Source organism: Carassius auratus, unplaced genomic scaffold, assembly GCF_003368295.1.
Source record: "Carassius auratus strain Wakin unplaced genomic scaffold, ASM336829v1 scaf_tig00215755, whole genome shotgun sequence".
NCBI lineage: Eukaryota > Metazoa > Chordata > Actinopteri > Cypriniformes > Cyprinidae > Carassius > Carassius auratus.
In genome coordinates, this window is record NW_020528227.1 from 12,140 (window position 1) to 32,946 (window position 20,807).

The window sequence follows — 20,807 nt, forward strand, 5'->3', positions numbered from 1 at the left end:
GATTGAAAGCTGTCTGTTGAATGATGAGTGAGGTTCTGCTGCCAGTTAATGGAATGTGTCCCTGATGGATTGCCAGTAAAGACCTTGTGTGGATGATGAAAGAGTGACATCAAGAGTTATATTAATGCAGTATCTCACAGGCTACTGTATATCAGCAAAATCAAGAGTACTGAACAATTTTATTGTGTGTGTGTGTTTATACAACAGTTTAAATAACAAGACGTTAATATCCATTTATTTCAGTTTTTGACACAATTTGTCAGTTAATCAAATTTGTATTTTTTTTTCTTTGAAAATAGTAGAGAAGCCAACCCTAATAAAAAAAGTATACATTTAAAATAAATTTATACTGACACATAATTAAACTTTATTTGGAGTTCTACATGTGCACAAAGTACATTTTTTATATTAAGCCTGAAATGTGTTTTAATGTCACTAATGACGAGGATTGTATGATATATATTTTTTTTATGATATCAGCGTTTAAATGCAAGATATTTAAAATGTAGCTAAAGCATACTTGCAATAGTTCCACTTTAGCACGATCAAATATACTTCAGTGGACTTCAGCCACACAATTAAAGTGCATTAAGCACAAAATTATTTGTTCCAAATGAACTTGAAGTATACCAGTTTAGTATAATAAAAGTACAAAGGTATTTTATTAAGTACATGTAAATGTATGTCTAGTATACTTAGCACTAGAGAAACACCCAGTTTTCTGTCACTAAGAAATACATTATGTTATGTTGTAAGATAAAAAGTTGAATACAGAAATGTATTAAGATAAAAATTATATTTGCACACTTTCTAAATTTTCTTTGTGGAATAATGTAATATCCAGAATGAGTGTGTTGTGCTACATCTGTTGTTTCTCTGCCTGGACATCTTTGTGCACTGGAGGGCAGTTTATTTCATGTCCATTATTAAAGTAATGTATGCAAAAATGGTTCATATAAGTGGTGGTAGATCTGAGAAAAACTCAGATGTCACTTAGTTTGATGCAGTAGAATTAACACATTTGTCCGATTACAGTGCCCAAATAATTGAAGTTGTAATCAAATCATATGCGTAGAAGAACAGCTTATGTATGTCTTTTTTTCCTGCAGTCTTCTGAGATTTTGTTTCCAAATTATGTTTAATTTAATGATTTAAAGTTCCAAATAGGTGTTAATCAACAAGCTTTCTACAGCCCAAAGACTACGAAATGACCATAACAGGCCTTCTTTATGTAGGTCATTCTTTATTATTAACAAGATTAGTCTGAGTCAGCAGGAATCACAAAGCCTGAATCCCCAAAGATGAGGTCATCATCCAAATAATTGTGAGTATCACAGGTTATCTTGAGTCTGTATTTGTTATTGATTGTGTGTGTGTGTGTGTGTGTGTGTGTGTGTGCGTGGTGTGTGTGTGTGTGTGTGCACTTTGATGGACACAGAGCATTGAGTTTGTGCACTCAGTTCAGCATCTGCTATAAATTGGATTTTTCTTAGTAGTCAATATATGTCAAAGCACATATCCTGACATTATCCTGTCATTTGTGTCCGTGAAAAAAAAAAGGAAAAAATAGCTTGAGGCTGCAAAATTGTGTATCCCACACAAGTCACAAAAAAATCAAAATACAAAAAAGAGCAATTGGATGGTTTATCGCCAATTATGAGACTTTTGTAGCCAACTTTAGTTGACTAAGAATGTGATGCTAAATATTTTCTACAAATATCCATGTTTTAAATTTATTGAATATGGCCAACTCAAAAAAAAAAAAAAGACTTAATGAAAGTTAGTGTACGACTCACCTTTTTCCAGCATCTTGAAACAACCTATTTAAAAGGTTAGGATTTATGTAAGGATACCCTTCCTTGCGGAGTGGATAGTCTGGCCAAATGAACAGATGTGGACATGGGAGTGCACAGTTAGTCAGTAATATCTCTTAACACAGCTCTCAATGGTCCATTTGCCTGAGTCCCAGTTATCTACTTATCGACCTTGTCACCAGTCCATAGCATTGACTCACACTTTGTGGATGTGTTTGCATGACTGGGTGTGTCTGTGTATGAGGGCTGATTAACTGGGAGAGGGTTACAGATTAATTCTCCAACATGTTCAGTTTTTGTCCCGTGTCCCATAGAGCTGTGCTCCTCAGTGATTTTCTGTATTGATGAGTCCTTTCGATTTGCTTTTCTCCTCTCCATCCGTGCACTGCTACTGAGATCAGGTATGACTTTTACCAATCATGTAGTTTTATATATGAAAGCAAAACTTTCTCAGTGTAATAGCTAAATTTTTTTATGGAAAATGGGACGATCCATTGAGCAGCATGAAACATAGGGTTATGTGACCTATAACGTATGCATGTTTTTATCTGCATTTGGGTTTTTGGGTCTCTGCTGCCTATGTAAATCATTGTTTGCACTTTTAGTCATCATAACCTTGTGTTTTTCAGGTAAAATGTTATTGCTCAAATGTCATTTTACAGATATGGATTACTGTGTACAATGTTACAAAAGATTTGTATTCCATTTCAAAACGTATCACACTTTCCACAAGATATTAAGCAGCAGTTTTAAACCTTGATAATAAGAGCTGTTTTTTTTTTTTAGCACCAAATCACCATATTAAAATGATATGTGACACTGAAGACTGGAGTAATGCTTGCTGAAAATTCAGCATATTAAGTATTTACTACTAAATATAGTAGAAACTTAATTTTCTGTAATGTAAAAATGATTTGTAATGATTTGTATCATAAAAAGCGATATAAAAATAAACTTGAATTTAATTTAACAATTTAATTTAACTGAAAATTCAGCTTTGCAGGAAATAAATTGCATTTTTAAAAATGAGTTAAAATCGAAAGTACTTATTTTAAATAGTTTATGTAAATGACAACATTTTTGATTAAATAAATGCAGCCATAAAGAAAAACTATTAAAAATTCTTACCAAGCACAAATGTTTGAACTGGAGTTTGTGTAGAATAAAAGTTAGAAGTAGAAGTGAAATGATTTAAAAATGAGCGATGGCATTTATATGTACTCATTTTGATGCATGAGATAATTTGATAAGACAAAACACTCATTATTACTGAATCGGATTTTAACATGATGAATATATTCATGTTCCTTGCTTCCTATTTAAGGGGTTCTGTGAGCAGGACCTATTGCATGCATTTTAATCACTGCAAGGTTTAGTAAAATGTTTATTTTAATAGCTTCATCCAATGAAAAGTAAAATGTTCATGGTGAATTAACGCTGACATTATTATAAATCCGAGTGTTGCTCCTAAACTAATGAGCAACTGAGAGAGTGTGAAGGAAAATGTCCAATTAACTTTTGTCAGTGTGGGTCTATATTTTGGCAAAAGGCGTAACATGAGAGAAAGAGAGCCAGGAAGACACTGGGCCAGTGCTGTAAGTGGGTTGAGTACAAATGGGGACCCATTGATTTGAGCCTGTGAGAATGGCCAACAGCGTTTCTCTTTTCCCCTCTTTCACCATTGTTCTCTCTCTCTTGCTCTGCTGGCCATGGGGTGTGAAGGACACCAGTGTGACAGCTAATTATCCCGTTTGGAACCCAACAGAGCTAATCAAATGCAGCACAATGCTTCTTATTGTGATCTACAAGTTTACGCTTCCTCACTTGATTTTCTAACAGATTTAATGTCATCGTTGTTGAAATTAATGTAATGATTTTGTATGAATATAAAGTTCAGAAGAACAGCACTTATTTTAAATAAATCTTATGTAACGTTATAAATGTATTTACTGTCACTTTTGATCAGTTGAATGGATCCTTTCTGAATAAAAGTGTCACTTTCAAATGCTTCGGAAGGGTAATCGGTTTTATTTAAAAATTGCACAGTAATTACAAAATTAAACAATTTACACTGTGTAGGGTTCACAAAAACTCTGCTGCACATTTACTGAATTGTATCCATAATTTTTGTAAAATCCTGAGGTGGTAATTCCACTTCATAATTGTAATTCAATCGGAGTAATTCAGTGCATAAAATGTATACGTTTAATTTGTGCTCAACAAAATAAGTGTATATGAAAATCATAACCTGTGAAATGATTCTAGTGGCTTTACAGTGAAGGGAAAAGACTGGCCTTGAGTTTTCCTCCTGGTCGTGTAATTATGTATCTTTCCATCGGTCATTTGCTCTGTTAATTATTTCACTATTGATCTGTTATTGGCAGCGATTCAGCAAGCAGCTCAATGCCCAGTGTGTGCCAGTGCTGCCCGTCATGCCCCTGACCTTCTGTTATGCATGATCAAAACTCATAACAAGAAAAAGTGATGATCTGAAATATTTTCGATAGGTTACAGAAATACGCACTTGGTTTGCATTCTTTCTCACCAGTATTAGATCATGTTTTTTGTATCATCTCAGGATGGACCATGAACGAGGCATGGGCAACAGTCGTTACCGTTATGAGGAAGAGGAGGGTGAGTAGCCTTAGGCATGAAACCACACACACAAACAAAAATACAAGAGCTGAGTGATTAATCAGGCAATCAGCATGACGATAGTTACATGTGTATGTTGGGCTAATTGGGCCATATGCAATATTAGAAGTCAGTGGACTATCATAATGATTTGAAACCAATATTTCCAAGTGAAAAAAAAAACATACATTTGCTTTAAAATGACCGTCATGACACTAACATGAAATTACAGCAATAGAAAAAGACAACGATCCAATCAATTCCAGATGGACTAAATTCTGCCCTAATGTGTGTGTGTGTGTATATTTTATATATATATATATTTTTTTTTCTCCAAGAAGCCATTTAACTCCGATATACCCCTCTTTTTACCCACTTACTTTTCTTTCCATTATCTATTCATGATTTTAGAGACACAATTGAAGAAATAAAGTGTCGCATACATCCAGCAATTTTGCCTTCTCAAAGAGATAGAAAAGCAGACACTGCACAAAGTACATTATGTCCAAATTGGTGAGGTTATTACTGCACCAGCAGCTAAAAATATTTGTCCTCTTACTTTCACAATTAACCAGACAGTTTTATCGTCCTCCTCTTCACATCTCATAAAACATACTGTACAATAACGTGAGGGATAATTATATTCGAAATGACAAAAGTAACTGTTCGCCGAGGTGGAAAATACAATACAATAATACTCAAAAGGTCTGTACATTTTTTTGTAATATTAAAAAATATTATTAGAAATTTGAAATGCATGCTTTCTATTGTAATATATTAAAACATTTATTTTAGTAATTTGTTCCTGTGAAGACAAAACTGAATTTCATCCGCCATTACTCCAAGTCTTCAGTGTCACATGATCCTTCGGAAATTATTCTAATATGCTGATTTGGTGTTTAAAAAACATGTCGTCTTATTATTAATATTGAAAACAGCAATATTTGTGTGCTCATATTTGTTTTTTTCAACAATTGCTTAGCTATAACAATTAGATTAATTATCATTTGAGAGTTAACTGGAATAGACGGCATATGATTTGCTTACGGCTAGATATTCTCCTTTAGTAAGTGTTTGTACTTTGACAGAACTGGAAGCTTGAAGATTTTATTGCAAATGAATATAGGTAATCTATTGATCCTACAATGTCAGTATTGAAGGACACTGTATCAATAGTTGAACCAGATCATGCCAATTTGGTCACTTGGTCTCGTTTACTTGAGTGAGCAGAACATTTTCTGTGGAGCATGAAATTACCTTCCAAAATCAATGACATCCAAGACATTGAACAACATGTCATTAATCTTCTTATCAGAAAGTGTTCTGCCTTTCACAGACCATCAGTCTATCTACATTGGTGTGCCAGTGCCCCGCGGTTACCGGCGCAAACGCAGGAGGAGACGTACGTCCGTGTTGAGTCATGATGCAGACCCAGAACGAAGACTTCGACACGACCATCACAGACACGAACACTACGACTGTGATGACAGAGACCGCTACGATCTGGAGGCGGAAGGCTTGGATCAACCAGAGCACAATCTGCCACCAGACATCAATAGAACCAGTGAGTCCTTAATCAGCTCTGAAACAGAGTTAAAGTCATTCAAATTAGTGGTTTGTGAGTGTTTCCTGTATTACATCATTTGATTATACATATGAGTGAGCAGGATGCAAACTTAAACCTTTGCCAATACAGAACTTTCCACATACTTCTTTATTGCCAATATGGTGATCCAACAGACTTGTGATCCAAAAAACAAAAAATAGGTATAAAACTGCATATAGGTGCAAGAGATTGGAAACATTTAAATTCAAATACCCAGTGAGGCAACAGACTCAAAGAAATGTATCTGAAAGTTAGAATGCAAATTCAAGGGGACTACAGGGAGCAATACCGCCATATATTTCTTTGTTTGTGTGTGAGAGATGGAGTTGTGCCGAGTTTATCGGATATACCCCGCTCACTCACTCTCAATCTCTTGGTGAGCCGAGGGCAGAGCCGTCACTGCAGAATAGAAGACCATGAAAAACAGTTATGGCTATGCATCTCTAAACGCATGAGAATAAACAACTAAAAGTTGCATTCAGCACAGAATAGAGAAATAAGACAATACACTTTCATTTGTTACTTTTATGCTATATTAGCCTGTAAAATGGGCCATATTTTAGGTCAAAACAACATACCATGCTACACTGGATTATTTATGAGTTCTGATGTATAAGTTACATTCAGAATAGAGCTGATCAGTAATCCTAAAACCCAGAAGAAATAAAAAAATTAGCCTTGGATTTTCTAAGGATTTTCCAATGGGTTTTTAGAGAGGATGTTTTTGATTTTATGAGGAAAATTAGCTCTTTTATGATATACAGTCATACCTCAAACATGAATTTAATGGCTGTGGCTGTGTTTTTAGATGCTAGCAGGTGTTATATTGATATAGTATTATAACAGTTGTGTATATTTTCAATTAGCTTTTATTTGTATATTTTCAGTTTGGATTTTAATTTGAGTTTTTAGAATGTTTATATAGATTTTCTTTCTTTTTTTAAGTAAGTGCACATATTTTTTTAATAAAATAAGTATGGAATTAAGTCACTGCTACTTAACTGTGTTTTGTAAAATTAGCAAAGGAAATAAGTCAACTTAGCATGGTTGGTTCGGGTTTGATGAGTTAGGTCTACTCAGTTTTCCTCTGCAATACAATCACAGTTTATCAACTTTTTTCAAACAATGTTGCACTGAAAAAAAGCATGCTATTAAAGTATGTGGTTCACTTACAAACATGTAAATAAGCAACGGCATGTTATTCTTTTTAATGTAATAAGTCTACTCAACATAGTTATTACCCGAATGAACACAGAGACCTCAAAACTTGGTACACAATATTTTGAGTAGAAATTGAACTCCCGATGTCAAGTAACTAAATCATAAAACACTGTAAATACAACTCAAAAACATTGAAAAATTTAAGCTTATTAATTATTCATGACCCAGCCTGATGGGAACAATGGCATCATAACTTTGGTATTTACTTAGAGAATCTTTGTAAACACTTTTTATTCTTTCCTGAACTAAATTATTTAATGTAGAAATTACATTGTTTTGCTGTAGTATTTATTTACTTCACTAAAAAATAATTTTTATTCATGCACTGCAGCTTCAATAGACATCACCATTTGTTTCAGTAAATATTTCAAAATAAATCTTTCATTACTGAAATCAATGCTGGGTTTATGCATTAATGTACTTTGTAACAGTTTGGCATTCAACTTTAATTTAGTCGTCAGCTTCTTAACTAATCACGTGTTAACATTTCATACTGCTGAATTATGTTAATTGGAGTTTCCATGACAGCAGCAAATTTTGCATGTTTGCCTCTTGCCCTTTTAATGAAGCTGTCAGTTCCTTTGTCAGTGGTGTTCTCAAAGTTGAATTGAACAGGCTTCTCTTCACATACAGTATAATGGACGGGAGGTTTAAGGACCCTTCTCTCACACGTGTCTTCTTGAGGTATATCTTTTAATCTTCTGGAAGCATGTGTGTGGATGGAGGCAAAGATGATCAAACTGTAGTTGGAAATGAAGGTGTACCTAACAGGTGTTAGAGCTGAGAAATGCTGAGCATAGAAATGAAAACAAATAAAGAACAGAACGACCCAGACGTTGCCACACACTCCCTGGCATCACCTCAAACAAGCCCAGAAAAACAAGCACAGTGCAGCTTCAGTAACAGCTCACAGCTTTAGTCCTCACACTGAAAATTAATGAACAATGGCTTACGCTGCGCCGGTTGTTCCTCCAGGCGCATTCAGCCTTCACAACACCGGATCAAATAAACCTAGTGGGTGTCCTTGTTGTTTCTTCTCAACTTTTGGGCACATACTTTCGCCGCGTGTGGTGCTGCACTGCACTTTTTATTTATGAAGGCCATCTCATTCTGCCATCTGACTGAGCGTAATCCAAACAGGCAAGTTTTCAATCACTTCTCTTCCTGTTCATCTCACAGTGTCCCCAGCAGCAGAGCGACTGCGCTACATTTTGGGGGATGATGAGGAAACCATGCCCACACCCACTCTCTTCACAGAGATGGACACGCTGCAACATGAGGGTGACGAGCTGGAGTGGAAAGAATCAGCTAGGTAGAAAAACATACACACAAAGGCATCACCTATTGGAAATAAAATATTAAAGTACTCCTGCCTCAGTTTAATACGCATCAGAGATTGTTAGTGAACCGTTAGTATGATGATCCTGTGTCTCTGTGGCAATTGCTGAGCTCTGTAGCCATAAAGCTACCATGCAGGGCTAGTACTGTTAAATAAAATAAAAACTTTAACTGTTATAAACATTTCTTTTAAATGAAATAAGGCTAAAATATAAATATTAGATAAAAAATAAACTAAATGAAGGTTAAAAATGTTGCCTAGGCATATTTCTGGCACTTTATCCTAAAAATCTGCTGTAGTGCTGTAGTGAGACAGAAACTTCACATTTCATCTTAATATAAACAGCATTTGGACCTGAACAACATCAACATCAGAAGCTCGCAGTTCCTTTTTTCTCTGCTTGACTTCAGCTTTGTGTGTGTGACTGCGTATCTGCAGGTGGGTGAAGTTTGAGGAAAAGGTTGAGGAGGGTGGGGAGAGATGGAGCAAACCCCACGTCTCCACGCTCTCCCTGCACAGCCTGTTTGAACTGCGGACATGCCTACAGACAGGCACCGTGCTGCTGGACCTGGAGGGCTATTCACTCCCACAGATAGTCGGTGAGCAACCAGCCTCTTCATTGTGGGTGCTTGTCCTCTAACAGGGGATGCTTTCTAAACAATCTCAACCTTTGTAGCGCACATCGTCTTGCATACTGAAATGTTTCTTTTTCATGTTTTTTTTTTTTATGCATTTGAATGTTTTGCACTCATACCAGTGTACTTTTCAAAGCAAACCACTTGAACTTTTGTTTCCTGTAGATGACATCATCGACCGTCAGATAGAAGAAGGGTTAATCGGTCCCGAGCTGAGAGACAAAATCAGCTTTGTCCTGTTGAGAAAGCACAGACACCAGACAAAGAAGCCCATCCATCGCTCCTTTGCCGATCTGGGCAAGTCTGGCTCTGGAGGCAGTGAGTGTTCAATCTTTAAAACGGTTCCTGTCTCTCCATCCATCCCTACACATATTGTGCACAACAGGTTGAAAAATGAAGGAATACATGAACAATAACTAAGCATTCTGTTGTCAATTTGCAGATGTTTCTGTGCATCTTCAGGTTTAATGCAGCCTAATTGCTTGTTTTTCTTAAAATGACATTTCATCCGAAAATGATCATTACCTGCTCACTCATAATGTTCTGCAGAGCCAGCAGAACATTCAGGGTGCTCTTTTCCACACAAAATGGGTATCAGAATTTAGGAAAGGATAATTTTGTTGTTTATAAAAGACTGACACAGCCTTTGCTAAAAATTCAACCTGCTGAATTTTATGCTGAATAAACTGATATGGGCTTCAGGTGACATAAGGGTGAGTAGATAATAGACTTTTCTGGTGAACAGTCCCAATCCCATTTCACTTATTTCAGTGGGTTATTTCATTCCTTTCCTTTTTTCACAGTTCATTAACATCAACTTATATGCTAATGAACGTATATAGAAAACCATATTGTCTGCTTAATAGTTCATTTAAAAAGTTGCAATGTTGCTTGTATCTCAAAGCTCGGAGCCCAGGCCGATCCCCTGCTGCTGGAGCAGATTTTATCCGCTCAACAGAAGATCTGCGAAGCAAACAAGCAGCCAGCTATGGCCGACTACGTGAGTCTCATCTTTGATCCTTGTCTCCATTTTTTATTATTCTACTCCTCTAGAAAGTTTCAGTGATCTGCTAGTTTGGTTGAAACAAGTTGAGGAGCTCATTCTGCTTAAGATAATGTGATTGATCAACATTTCCTGTTTTAAATAGCATTTTATATAAAGCTTTTTCATTAATGCTGCCCAGCAAGAGTTTGTAATTAGTGAGTGGTGTCAGATTAGTTGTCCAATAGCTAGCTGGTGAACTAAGACTTAATGAATAATTTTGAGGAAATATTTGAAATGACATTCTAGTGTATATTTGTGCATGTGTGTCTGCAGGCCACGCTCAAAGCAGGAGTATGAATGACATTGCAGAAACACCAAGCACCGACCAGGTGAGTCACATGCTTTTACAGTCGGTCTGCATCTATACATAGAAAGAAGCCACAATTTGGCAAGGCACAAAAGCCTTTGTATAGCTCACAACAGCAGTTGAAAGGATCTTTTGTATTTGCTTAGAAGCTATTTTACAGAAACACTTGAACAAATCACCAAAATGAGACATTCCCGCCATTCCTTTATATAGAATAGACATTTTACAATTCATGTCAAGTGTATTGCTGTATTTGACATACGGTAATGTTGATTCTGTCTAAGCTGTGCTTGTACTAAAAAGTAAATTACAGCATATTTGCTAGCATGTTCTTATGAATAGGTCACTGTGATTTTGTGTGGGTCTGCTGATCTGATGAGCTATGCTTTGCCGTGGCCTGGTGTCTGGGTCAGTATTGATCTGCCATTGGGGAAACGGGCCATCTGACTGTGTGGTCCTCGTGCTGGGCTCTCACATGCAGAGGGATACCCGCGAGCTGCGGCCTGATCCCTCTGGAAAATGGTGTCACTGTCTCAGTTTCGTCCATGGGTGCACAATGTTCTAGACTATAGAGTCATTCCGTGTCAACTCAACCAGAGGTCCCCAGCTCAAATTTTTGATTTTGCCAATATTTTTTTCTGAAGAAAGATTGACATGTAAAAGGGGGGTCAAAATGGCAATTTTCACCTGAGATTCAGAGCCAGATTACAAGGGGGAAATGACTTCAGAAAGATGGCAGGACCCTAATGTAATTTTTACTCAGAGATTGGTAGGTCTGTTGGTAAAATCTGTTGACTTTAGCAATCTTTGTTACATTATGTGCCAATGGTGACCAATCAAATTGGGGAAACAGCACTTTTCAAGTTTTTACTCCAAAGTTTGCATGTCTGTAATTTAAAAAGTAGTAAAGATATTTAAATGCCTGAGATGGGGACATTTCTGAAATTTGGTTGATTTGACAAGGAATGACCCTATAGCCATCTGTCATATAACTGTTCTGCTTTTGTACACAGATATTTCAGCAAGACTAAAACAACATGATTTTGACCTTAAAGGCTGTCACACACCTGACGAGAAGCGCAGTGTTATGCTAGGTTTTAAAAGTTCATACACATTGTTTTCTATGAGTGTACACACACCAATGGCACCATTTGCCGTTATTGAGTTCCACATTCGTATTATTGGACATTAGTACTGTATTTTTGACTAAATTAATGTAGCCTTGGTAAGCATAAGTGGCTTTCTTCAAACACACATGCATACAAAACATTTGACTGATAATGTAAATCTTTTAAATAATAACTGGACATTTACATCAAGACTTTCCAAATTTAAAACCAAGCCTTATTATAGAAATAGGAAACATAATTTCACACCCTGAAAAGGTGTGCTTCCAAAACTATTTCAAGCTGTTTATAAAGATAGGAAAATATAAAGCATTGCTTTGAGGAACTCCGAACTGTTATCATGATTTTTTTTTTTGGAATTGGCCAAAGTAGGAACACATTGAGCTTTGACTACCAGATAAACCAGCCTTTCTGAACTCTATTCTTATGCATGCCTGACATACAACGTGAAGATGAGACAACATCATTCTACATTGTAACACCGGGGGACTTGCTTTAAGATTTACCAGAGAGAGAGAGAGACAGGAGGAAAGCAGAGAGATTAATCTAAATCCAGAGTGCATCTTATTCAAGGGCTTCAGATGGAATTGTTCTGTCTTCGAAGTGATAAAGGCTGCAAATTTTTTAGAGCTGAAAGTAGTACAAGTAAATGTGTGTGAGTTTCCACAAGTTTCACAGAGTGTAAATAGCAGTAAATCAACTTGTGTATTAAAATGTGCAGTTTTAGATAGTTGGCACATATAAAAAGCACAATTACAGAACATAATCTATAAAATATAATATTACATTATGTTTGAATAGAAACTTTAATTAATAAACAGCAGCACACAGTTAAGGGTTAAATGATAGTAGAAGCATTCTATGATTGTACAGAAGGCATACATGATGACATGAGGGTTCTGTGATGGAATAGTAGGGTTAAAGGTAACATAAGTGTCCAGTGATGGAACTGAAGGGTGAAATGACAAAATAAGAATATTGTGATGGAACAGAAGGATTAAATTACATTATAAATGACCTGTGATAGAACAGAAGATTTAAGAGTCCTGTGATAGAACAATGGGTTAAAAGACAGCATAAGGGCTCTACACTGAAACAGAAGGGTTAAACGGCAACACAAGTGCTGAGTCCCAGTAGCATATTATCTGTCCTAAATAGTATTTGAAAATAGAATTAGTATGTCCCAAATCATAGTATGTTGAAAAGAGTATGCTTAGATTAGATTAGATTAGATTACAACTACAAACACGCTTAAAAAGTGTTTAAAATACAAACATGGCGAATAAGCGTAACCGACGGACAAGCAGAGAAAGGGGTTTGAGTGATAAATAACCAATGTCTAACCTGATTTTAAATATTTAAATGTTATGTGCATTATATTTCATCTGCAGCAACATTGTGAACTTTTATACGTTTGGTTGTTAACTTTTAAATGCATCATTATGCAAACATATATGAAGAGAGTTCTTGTCATAATAGATGAGGATAGACAGAGGTGAATTGGGACACAGCAAAGGGTTCTGTAATGGAAGCGAAAGGTTAAAGGACAACTTAAGTGTCCGGTGATGGAACAGAAGGGTTAAAAAACACAAGGGTACTATAATTGATTATGTTTTTCTTTGTTCACTTTGATTCCAGATGAAGAACAAGTTCATGAAAAAATCCCCAGAGATGCAGAAGCATCAAATGTTTTGGTGGGAGAAGTGGACTTCTTAGATAAACCCTTTGTTGCCTTCGTTCGGCTGTCTCAGGCCACCACTCTCGGGGGTCTGACAGAAGTCCCAGTGCCCACCAGGTAACAGTTTAGCACATTCAAAACAATATGCCTGCAGAAAGATGATGAAAATGTTGAACGTACTAAAAGTAAGTCCTGAATGTATTTTTTCTACTTGGACAGATTCTTGTTTGTGCTACTTGGGCCTCTTGGCAAAGCCAAATCTTACAATGAGATTGGACGGGCCATTGCCACTCTCATGGTGGATGATGTAAGTTTGAATGTTTTGTTTGATATGCAATTAATATTCGATTCTTCCAAATAAACTAGGCAAAGAAGATAAACTTCGACCAAAAAATGTATTGATTTTATCCACAGCTCTTCAGTGATGTAGCATATAAAGCCAGAGACAGAGAGGATCTGATTGCTGGCATTGATGAGTTTCTTGATGAGGTGATTGTGCTTCCACCTGGAGAATGGGACCCCAAAATTCGCATAGAACCCCCCAAAAAAACTCCCTCAGCAGACACAAGGTAAAGCTTATTCTTCTTGTGCTCATGCTTTGTTCTGCCCATAAATCTTAAAATTTGTCTTTGTTTCTATGAGAAGGAAGTCTGTGTTTTCCCTCAATGAGCTGGGTCAGATGAATGGGACAGCAGGTGGTGGAGGGCCTGTAGGCGAGGATGAGGTTATGCCTACTCCACATGAGCTTGGAGAAGAGTTGGCGTATACGGGAAGGTGGGTTCATCCATCCATCCATCCATCTATCCATCCATCCATCGTTCTTTACCTAGCATTATATAAGGCATACAAACATACAACGTACAAATGTACAAATTGTACTATTCTACTGTAGATGAATGTTAATGGTTTATTTAAAATTCATTTTAAATCTGCTTATTTACATTCAAATTTGATTTCCAACTCTGCATTCTGTTTGCCACCTCAATTCAAAATTCGAAATAATTTTTTTTTAAATGATATCCACAATTTCTTAAAGGGGGGGTGAAATGCTATTTCATGCATACTGAGTTTTTTTACACTGTTAAAGAGTTGGATACCCATGCTAAACATGGACAAAGTTTCAAAAATTAATTTGTATGTTTTTGGAACAAAAATACTCCTTCCGGTTTGTCACAAGTTTCGGAAAGTATTTTTCGAGTATGGCTCTGTGTGACGTTAGATGGAGTGGAATTTCCTTATATGGGTCCTAGGGCACGTCTGCCGGAAGAGCGCACGCTCCCGTATAGCACAGCACTGAGAGCACAGACATTCACTGATCAGAGCGATTCAATGATCAGAGCGAGAGCGTTGCGAAATGTCACAGAAGTGTGTTTTTGGTTGCCAGGGCAAGACAACCCTGCACAGATTACCAAAAAAAAAAAAAAACAGCATTAAGGGACCAGTGGATGGAGTTTATTTTAACAGAGCATCAACGAAGTTGTGCAAGTGTTTTTGTTTTTTCCCCTGCATTTCGAAGATGCTTGTTTTACAAACAAGGTCCAGTTTGACGCCGGATTTGCACATCGTTTATTTCTTAAGGATAATGCAGTCCCAACGAAAAAGGGTCACGATCGTGTGTTGGAACCGCAGGCGGTGAGTAAAACTGCTTCAAATATCTGTGTTGTTAACTTAGCTATCGGCGCGTAAGCACATCAAGTAAACAACATGCGATGTTGTCATCAAACTGCACTTTCCACATGTACAGCTTAAAAAAAAAAAAAAAGACAACATAAAGTGGAACTTACTCATTTTCCCAAACCGCTAAGCAAATATATACAGTTTCAGTACATACCACATAGAGACATCGTTGCTGATGCTGCTCTTGTTAAATTTCAGCCTCTGGATCTGTGTCACAGCTTCCAGATGCTCTCAACACAAAAGCCTACTCGCGCTCGTGATTCTTTAGCTCCGCCCACACGTCACGCCTCCAGCCGGTTGTGTTTTTCCGGGAAAAATCGGTACAGACTATCTTTCTCTTATGAATATAATAAAACTAAAGACCTATTGGAGTTATGAAGGATGCAGTACTACTCTATAGGTACTCAAGATTAACAGGATATTGAGTGAAAACAAGCATTTCACCCCCCCTTTAACAAGAATTAGCATTCACCTACTGGTCTTTAGTGTTGGGAAGGTTGCTTTGGAAAGGTGATAGGTTACAGATTACTACTGAATTTAAAATGTAAGAAGTAGTGTCATTATTTCAATTACTTCATTAAATAATGTAATTGATTAGATCTGATTACTTTTTTTTTTTACTTTTCTAAATTTCTAATGCTTTCGACTGTTAATCATTTTCAAGCATTTAAACAGGGAGGGTTCACTTTACATTAGTACTCGACACTGATTACTGTCAGACTTTCAAAAGCCTTCAACACTTGAATTAGGATTATTATCATTTAATTTTAAATCACAGCCACCAAATTGTAATTTTAACATGCCCCACATGTCTACGTCATGATGTGGGAAGATTTGCATAACACCGCCCAAATGATCACATAAAGAAAGAAGGCAAAGCTTTTATTCTCGCTGTTGCCACTGCCATGGTGTGGAGAAGCTGTGTGGTTTGTTGTGAAAACAAAACTACTAACTAGTAATCAGTGGTTAGTTTTTATTTACAACACTGTTCCGAATGCCGGTGTTTGTTTGTATAAAGTGGGGCAGTTCCCGCTTTGCCAAAGACAGACTGGCGCTTCTGACTCACAGTCTGTTAGTATGTTTTCATATTTAAAGAATTTGCCACTGATGATTTAAACGTGAGTTTTGAGGCAGTGTAGAGTAGTGCTTGTTGTTTGTCATTTCTCGATCACAAATGCAGACATGTTTTTGTGTTTACGTGGCATGATACGCAATGCGTAAAAAGACAGTATAAGTCATAATAAGTAATTATGTCCCCACTGGATGCAACAAATGCCTCGTTTGTAATGGGTTTTCTGGTTTTGTCTCATCGCGCTGGGACACAAGGCATCACATTATGGTAAAGGGCATTAAATTTTTTGTCACAGGCTTGAGGAATTCGGTCAGTTACAACACTCTTAATAAGCTTGTTAATCAGCATATACCTCGAATGATGAGCTTTGTTAAATCTGTGCGTTTCAGAAAGGTGGACAAAAGAGGAGCAACATAATGTACATTAAGTGGGAATAATGTTTATATATATATATATATATATTATATATATATATATATATATAATATATATATATATATATATATATATATATATATAATATATATATATATATATATATATATATATATATACCTTTAAACTGCATAAACACATTGCATTACACCAAATACTCAAAATAACTTTATTTTTGTAACGTCATATGACGGCTTTTAAGATTTTCATAGAAGCTGTAATTAAATACACTTTTTCTTCTCTCAGTAAATTTAACAGGTGCAATTACATTTATATTGTGTCATTAAATTACCTAATTCCATTTACATGTGACTAGTTACTCCACAACACTACTGATCTTCAGGGGCCTGGTGTTCTTGTACTTTGACCTTGCAGATTCTCTAAAACAATTCAGTTCAGCTATACCTAAAAAAACCTTTAGTTATAGCTTGAGTTCTAAGAGCTCATAGTGTTCTTGCCTTATCTGTCTTTGCAAATAATTGAAGGATAACTCTGAGCTCCGAGGTTCAGGAGAGTTCATATCTTGATCAATATGTCAAAAAAGAAAAAATGTAATGCGCTTTTTGGCACTTGTGCTCAAGGGTTTGTTAGGACGCTGAGATATAGAAAATGGGTGCCAGTATTCTGTGCTAATAATCAAGATACAGCTCACCTCTGTCTGTCTTATACAAGTTAAAGAGGACAGGTCCCTGTTGAATAATGGATTAAACATCTGTGTTTACGGGACAGGTTCTGTGGTGGACTTATACTTGACATCAAGAGGAAACTTCCCTGGTTCCCGAGCGACTTTTATGAAGGCTTCCACATTCAGTCCATCTCTGCGGTGCTCTTCATCTACCTGGGCTGCATAACCAATGCAATCACCTTTGGGGGCCTTCTAGGGGATGCCACAGACAATTACCAGGTACAGCTCACAGAACATGACAGTTTGTTTAAATTTGCATGTCATCTTCTCTTCTGGAGCATTTTACAAGCACGCTTGTGACCTAGCTTCATCTATAGTTGTCTTCTTTTATGTCCCTCTCTCTCTCACCTTGTTTCCTTGTCTCTCTCCCTGTTTAACTCTCTGTCAGGGTGTGATGGAAAGTTTTTTGGGCACGGCTCTAGCAGGAACGGTATTCTGCTTGTTTGGCGGTCAACCCCTTATTATTCTCAGCTCAACAGGCCCCATCCTCATCTTTGAGAAACTGCTTTATGAATTCAGCAAGTGAGAGAGCCATCTGCACCAATCCAACATAAGTCACAATCTATTATTGAGGACAATTCAGTAAAGCCTCGATTTCTCACTTTCATCAACCCTTAAAAGACCCTCGTAAATCATCTCTATTCATGGATGCAAATAAGCGAGTTCTCTCTTAAGCTCTTGTGTGTTCACTGCACTTGTATTCCTCTCCTGTTTGTTTTTTTTTTTTTTTTTTTACCTTTTTTTCCCTCAGAAATAATGGGATTGATTACATGGAGCTTCGACTGTGGATCGGAATGCACTCCTGCGTACAGTGCTTTTTCCTGGTAGCAACGGACGCCAGCTACATCATAAAGTACATGACGCGCTTCACAGAGGAAGGCTTCTCTAGCCTCATCTCCTTCATCTTCATCTCTGATGCCATCAAGAAGATGGTGGGATCCTTTAAATACTATCCCATCAACACCGACTTCAAACCAGACTATGTTACTGCCTACAAGTGCGAGTGTTTGGCGCCAGACCCGAGTAAGTCCATTCTAGGTGTAGAGCATGTCAGCACATCAGTCTTAAAATGTTAGAGAAGTAATTGACCCTTTGCAGGGAGTAACCAATCATAACGATGAATCTGCAATGCTTGTCAGACTTACAAACCAGACCGGAGAGTAGATTAAAGTCTGTGGTCTTGAACTTAAAAGAATAGTGTGTATTGACATCTTTCCACATTTGAAACAAGATACCTTCTGATTTTCATTCATGTTTATTTCTGGCTATAACTTGGAAAGAGAGGATCGGTTCATGTGCCGCTTGAACTGAAGCACTACAGCGATCTGTCATGACACATTAAAGAGCCACAAAACTGTATTTGTTTTTTACATTTCTTTAAAAAAATTACAATATTTGAGAATTGAGACTTCATACCAAAAGTAACCTGCTCTGTCTTGTCTGTCGGCACATTGTCAGTTTCCTCTTTGCTTTGAAATGTATTTTATACTGCGTGACAACATGCGTGGTGTTTGAGCGCCATGGCTTTTCAGATGTAGCAACAGTAACTAAGGTGGGCAGGTCTTTGCGAAGGGTCAACTAGATGTAGAGCAAATGTATTTATTGTGTCAGGATTTACATACTTAGAATAATGGTGACCCTGGACCACAAAACCAGTCTTAAGTCGCTGGGGTATATATGTAGCAGTAGAAAAAAATATATTGTATGGGTCAAAATTATAGATTTTTCTTTTATGCCCAAAATTATTAGGATATTAAATAAATATCATGTCCCATGAAGATAAAAAATAAATCTTAAATTTTTGATTAGTAATATGTATTTCTAAGAACTTAATTTGTACAACTTTAAAGGTGATTTTCTCAATATTTAGATTTGTTTTGCATCCTCAGATTCCAGATTTTCATATCTCAGCCAAATATTGTCCTACCCTAACAAACCATACCTAAATGGAAAGCTTATTAATCCAGATTGATGTATAAATCTCAATTTTGAAAAATTTACTTTTAAGACTGGTTTTGTGGTCCGGGTCACAAATGGTAACACTCTACAATGAGGTGCAATTAGTTTATGTTAATTAGTTCATTTTCTATCATTTATTAATCTAGTATTCATTTCTGTTGATTTATAGATATGTTGTTCAAACTAATATTTTTCTGTATGCTATTAAAACTTATGATTTACTAATGTTAATCCAATTTGTACTTTTTACATGTATTTATTTGGCAGACACTTTTATCCAAAGCAACTTACAGTTATACAGTTGAGGAATACAGTAATCTTTTGTATAGGTTGCGTTTAGTTATCTAATTTAAAATTATTTGCTATTTTAAATTGCAATATTTCACCATCAGGCAATTTGTAAAGTGCTATGAATGGCCATGGGTCTGTTGAAAGCGTTATATAAATGCAGTCCATTTACTTTAAAAAAAGACCAACCCACAAACATTAGCGTATATAATGTAGATCAATATGCTGTAAATGAATGAGTCATTAATATTTCAGTTTGTATCTATTAACTTATGTTAATAAATAAGAGCTTATTGTAAAGTTTTATAGTTTTATATTATCACTTCGGAGTCACTGCACTGTAAGTTTGCATAATTTAACATTTAATTTCTTGATTAAACCAAGTTCCTTTGGGCGTTTGAAGGGAACTGGCTGAGTGCATGTGATTACTGTAACTTATTTGTTTTATGTTTGTTTTTGCTGCAAACCCCAAACGTGGCTTTCGATTGATGTGAGTACTTTTCAATAAGCATGAGTTTAAATCAGACAAAAGGCATGGTTTTTTTTTTTATTAGTTTGCACTTAGTTATATGGCTTGCAGCTGTGAATGTAAACTAGCAATGAGGTCCTTTGAAAGTAGTTTAGGCATGCAGAATTGTTTCAAAACCAAATGATTTCAGAGGAGCTACTACACCTGCAGTCATTTTCAATTGCCAACGCTGGCTTTGATCCTGGATAAATCCTTCTAACACAGTATTATTCAGATTTCCATTTGTTCTGCTCATTTTCCTCTCTGATTCTCCCTCTCTCGGTTTGTTCAGTGGCACAATGATCTTCGATGTTGTAGTCCCAGTGGCAGATAATTTCCTCTGCTCTCTTTGTGTAAGTGGTTTATGTCTTCACCTCACTCACATCTGTTAACATCTGTGTTAGCATGAGCTCAGATTAGATAAAAGCTTTTGAATCAATCTATTTGCACTAACTATCACTGATTTAATAACCCACAATGATACTTTGTGTTTTTGTATTATATCATTATGAAGGAAATATCAATCTGATGTAAATCCCAATGATGTGGATGCTTTCTCACTGATCTTGGTCTGCTGTATTGCTGTATGGTTTTTGTTGTTGTTGTTGTTGTTGTTTTGGCCTGTCCTGTTTTATTCTCTTTTTTCTCTTCTTTTGTTTTGCCATTTATCCACCTCACAACCCTTCTTACTTTGCCCTATCTACATCCTCCTTCCTATCCCTGACTTCTACCTTTTTCTCTGTGTTTGTCCCATCTACTCAGTTGAATGTAACAGCT

At 36.4% G+C, this 20,807-nt stretch overlaps 1 pseudogene; it reads left to right on the plus strand.

Annotated features, from left to right (window-relative positions):
• The first annotated feature begins 1,461 nt into the window (after positions 1 to 1,461).
• On the plus strand, positions 1,462 to 18,298 carry LOC113095622 (electrogenic sodium bicarbonate cotransporter 4-like; annotated as a pseudogene).
• Positions 18,299 to 20,807: the final 2,509 nt, after the last annotated feature.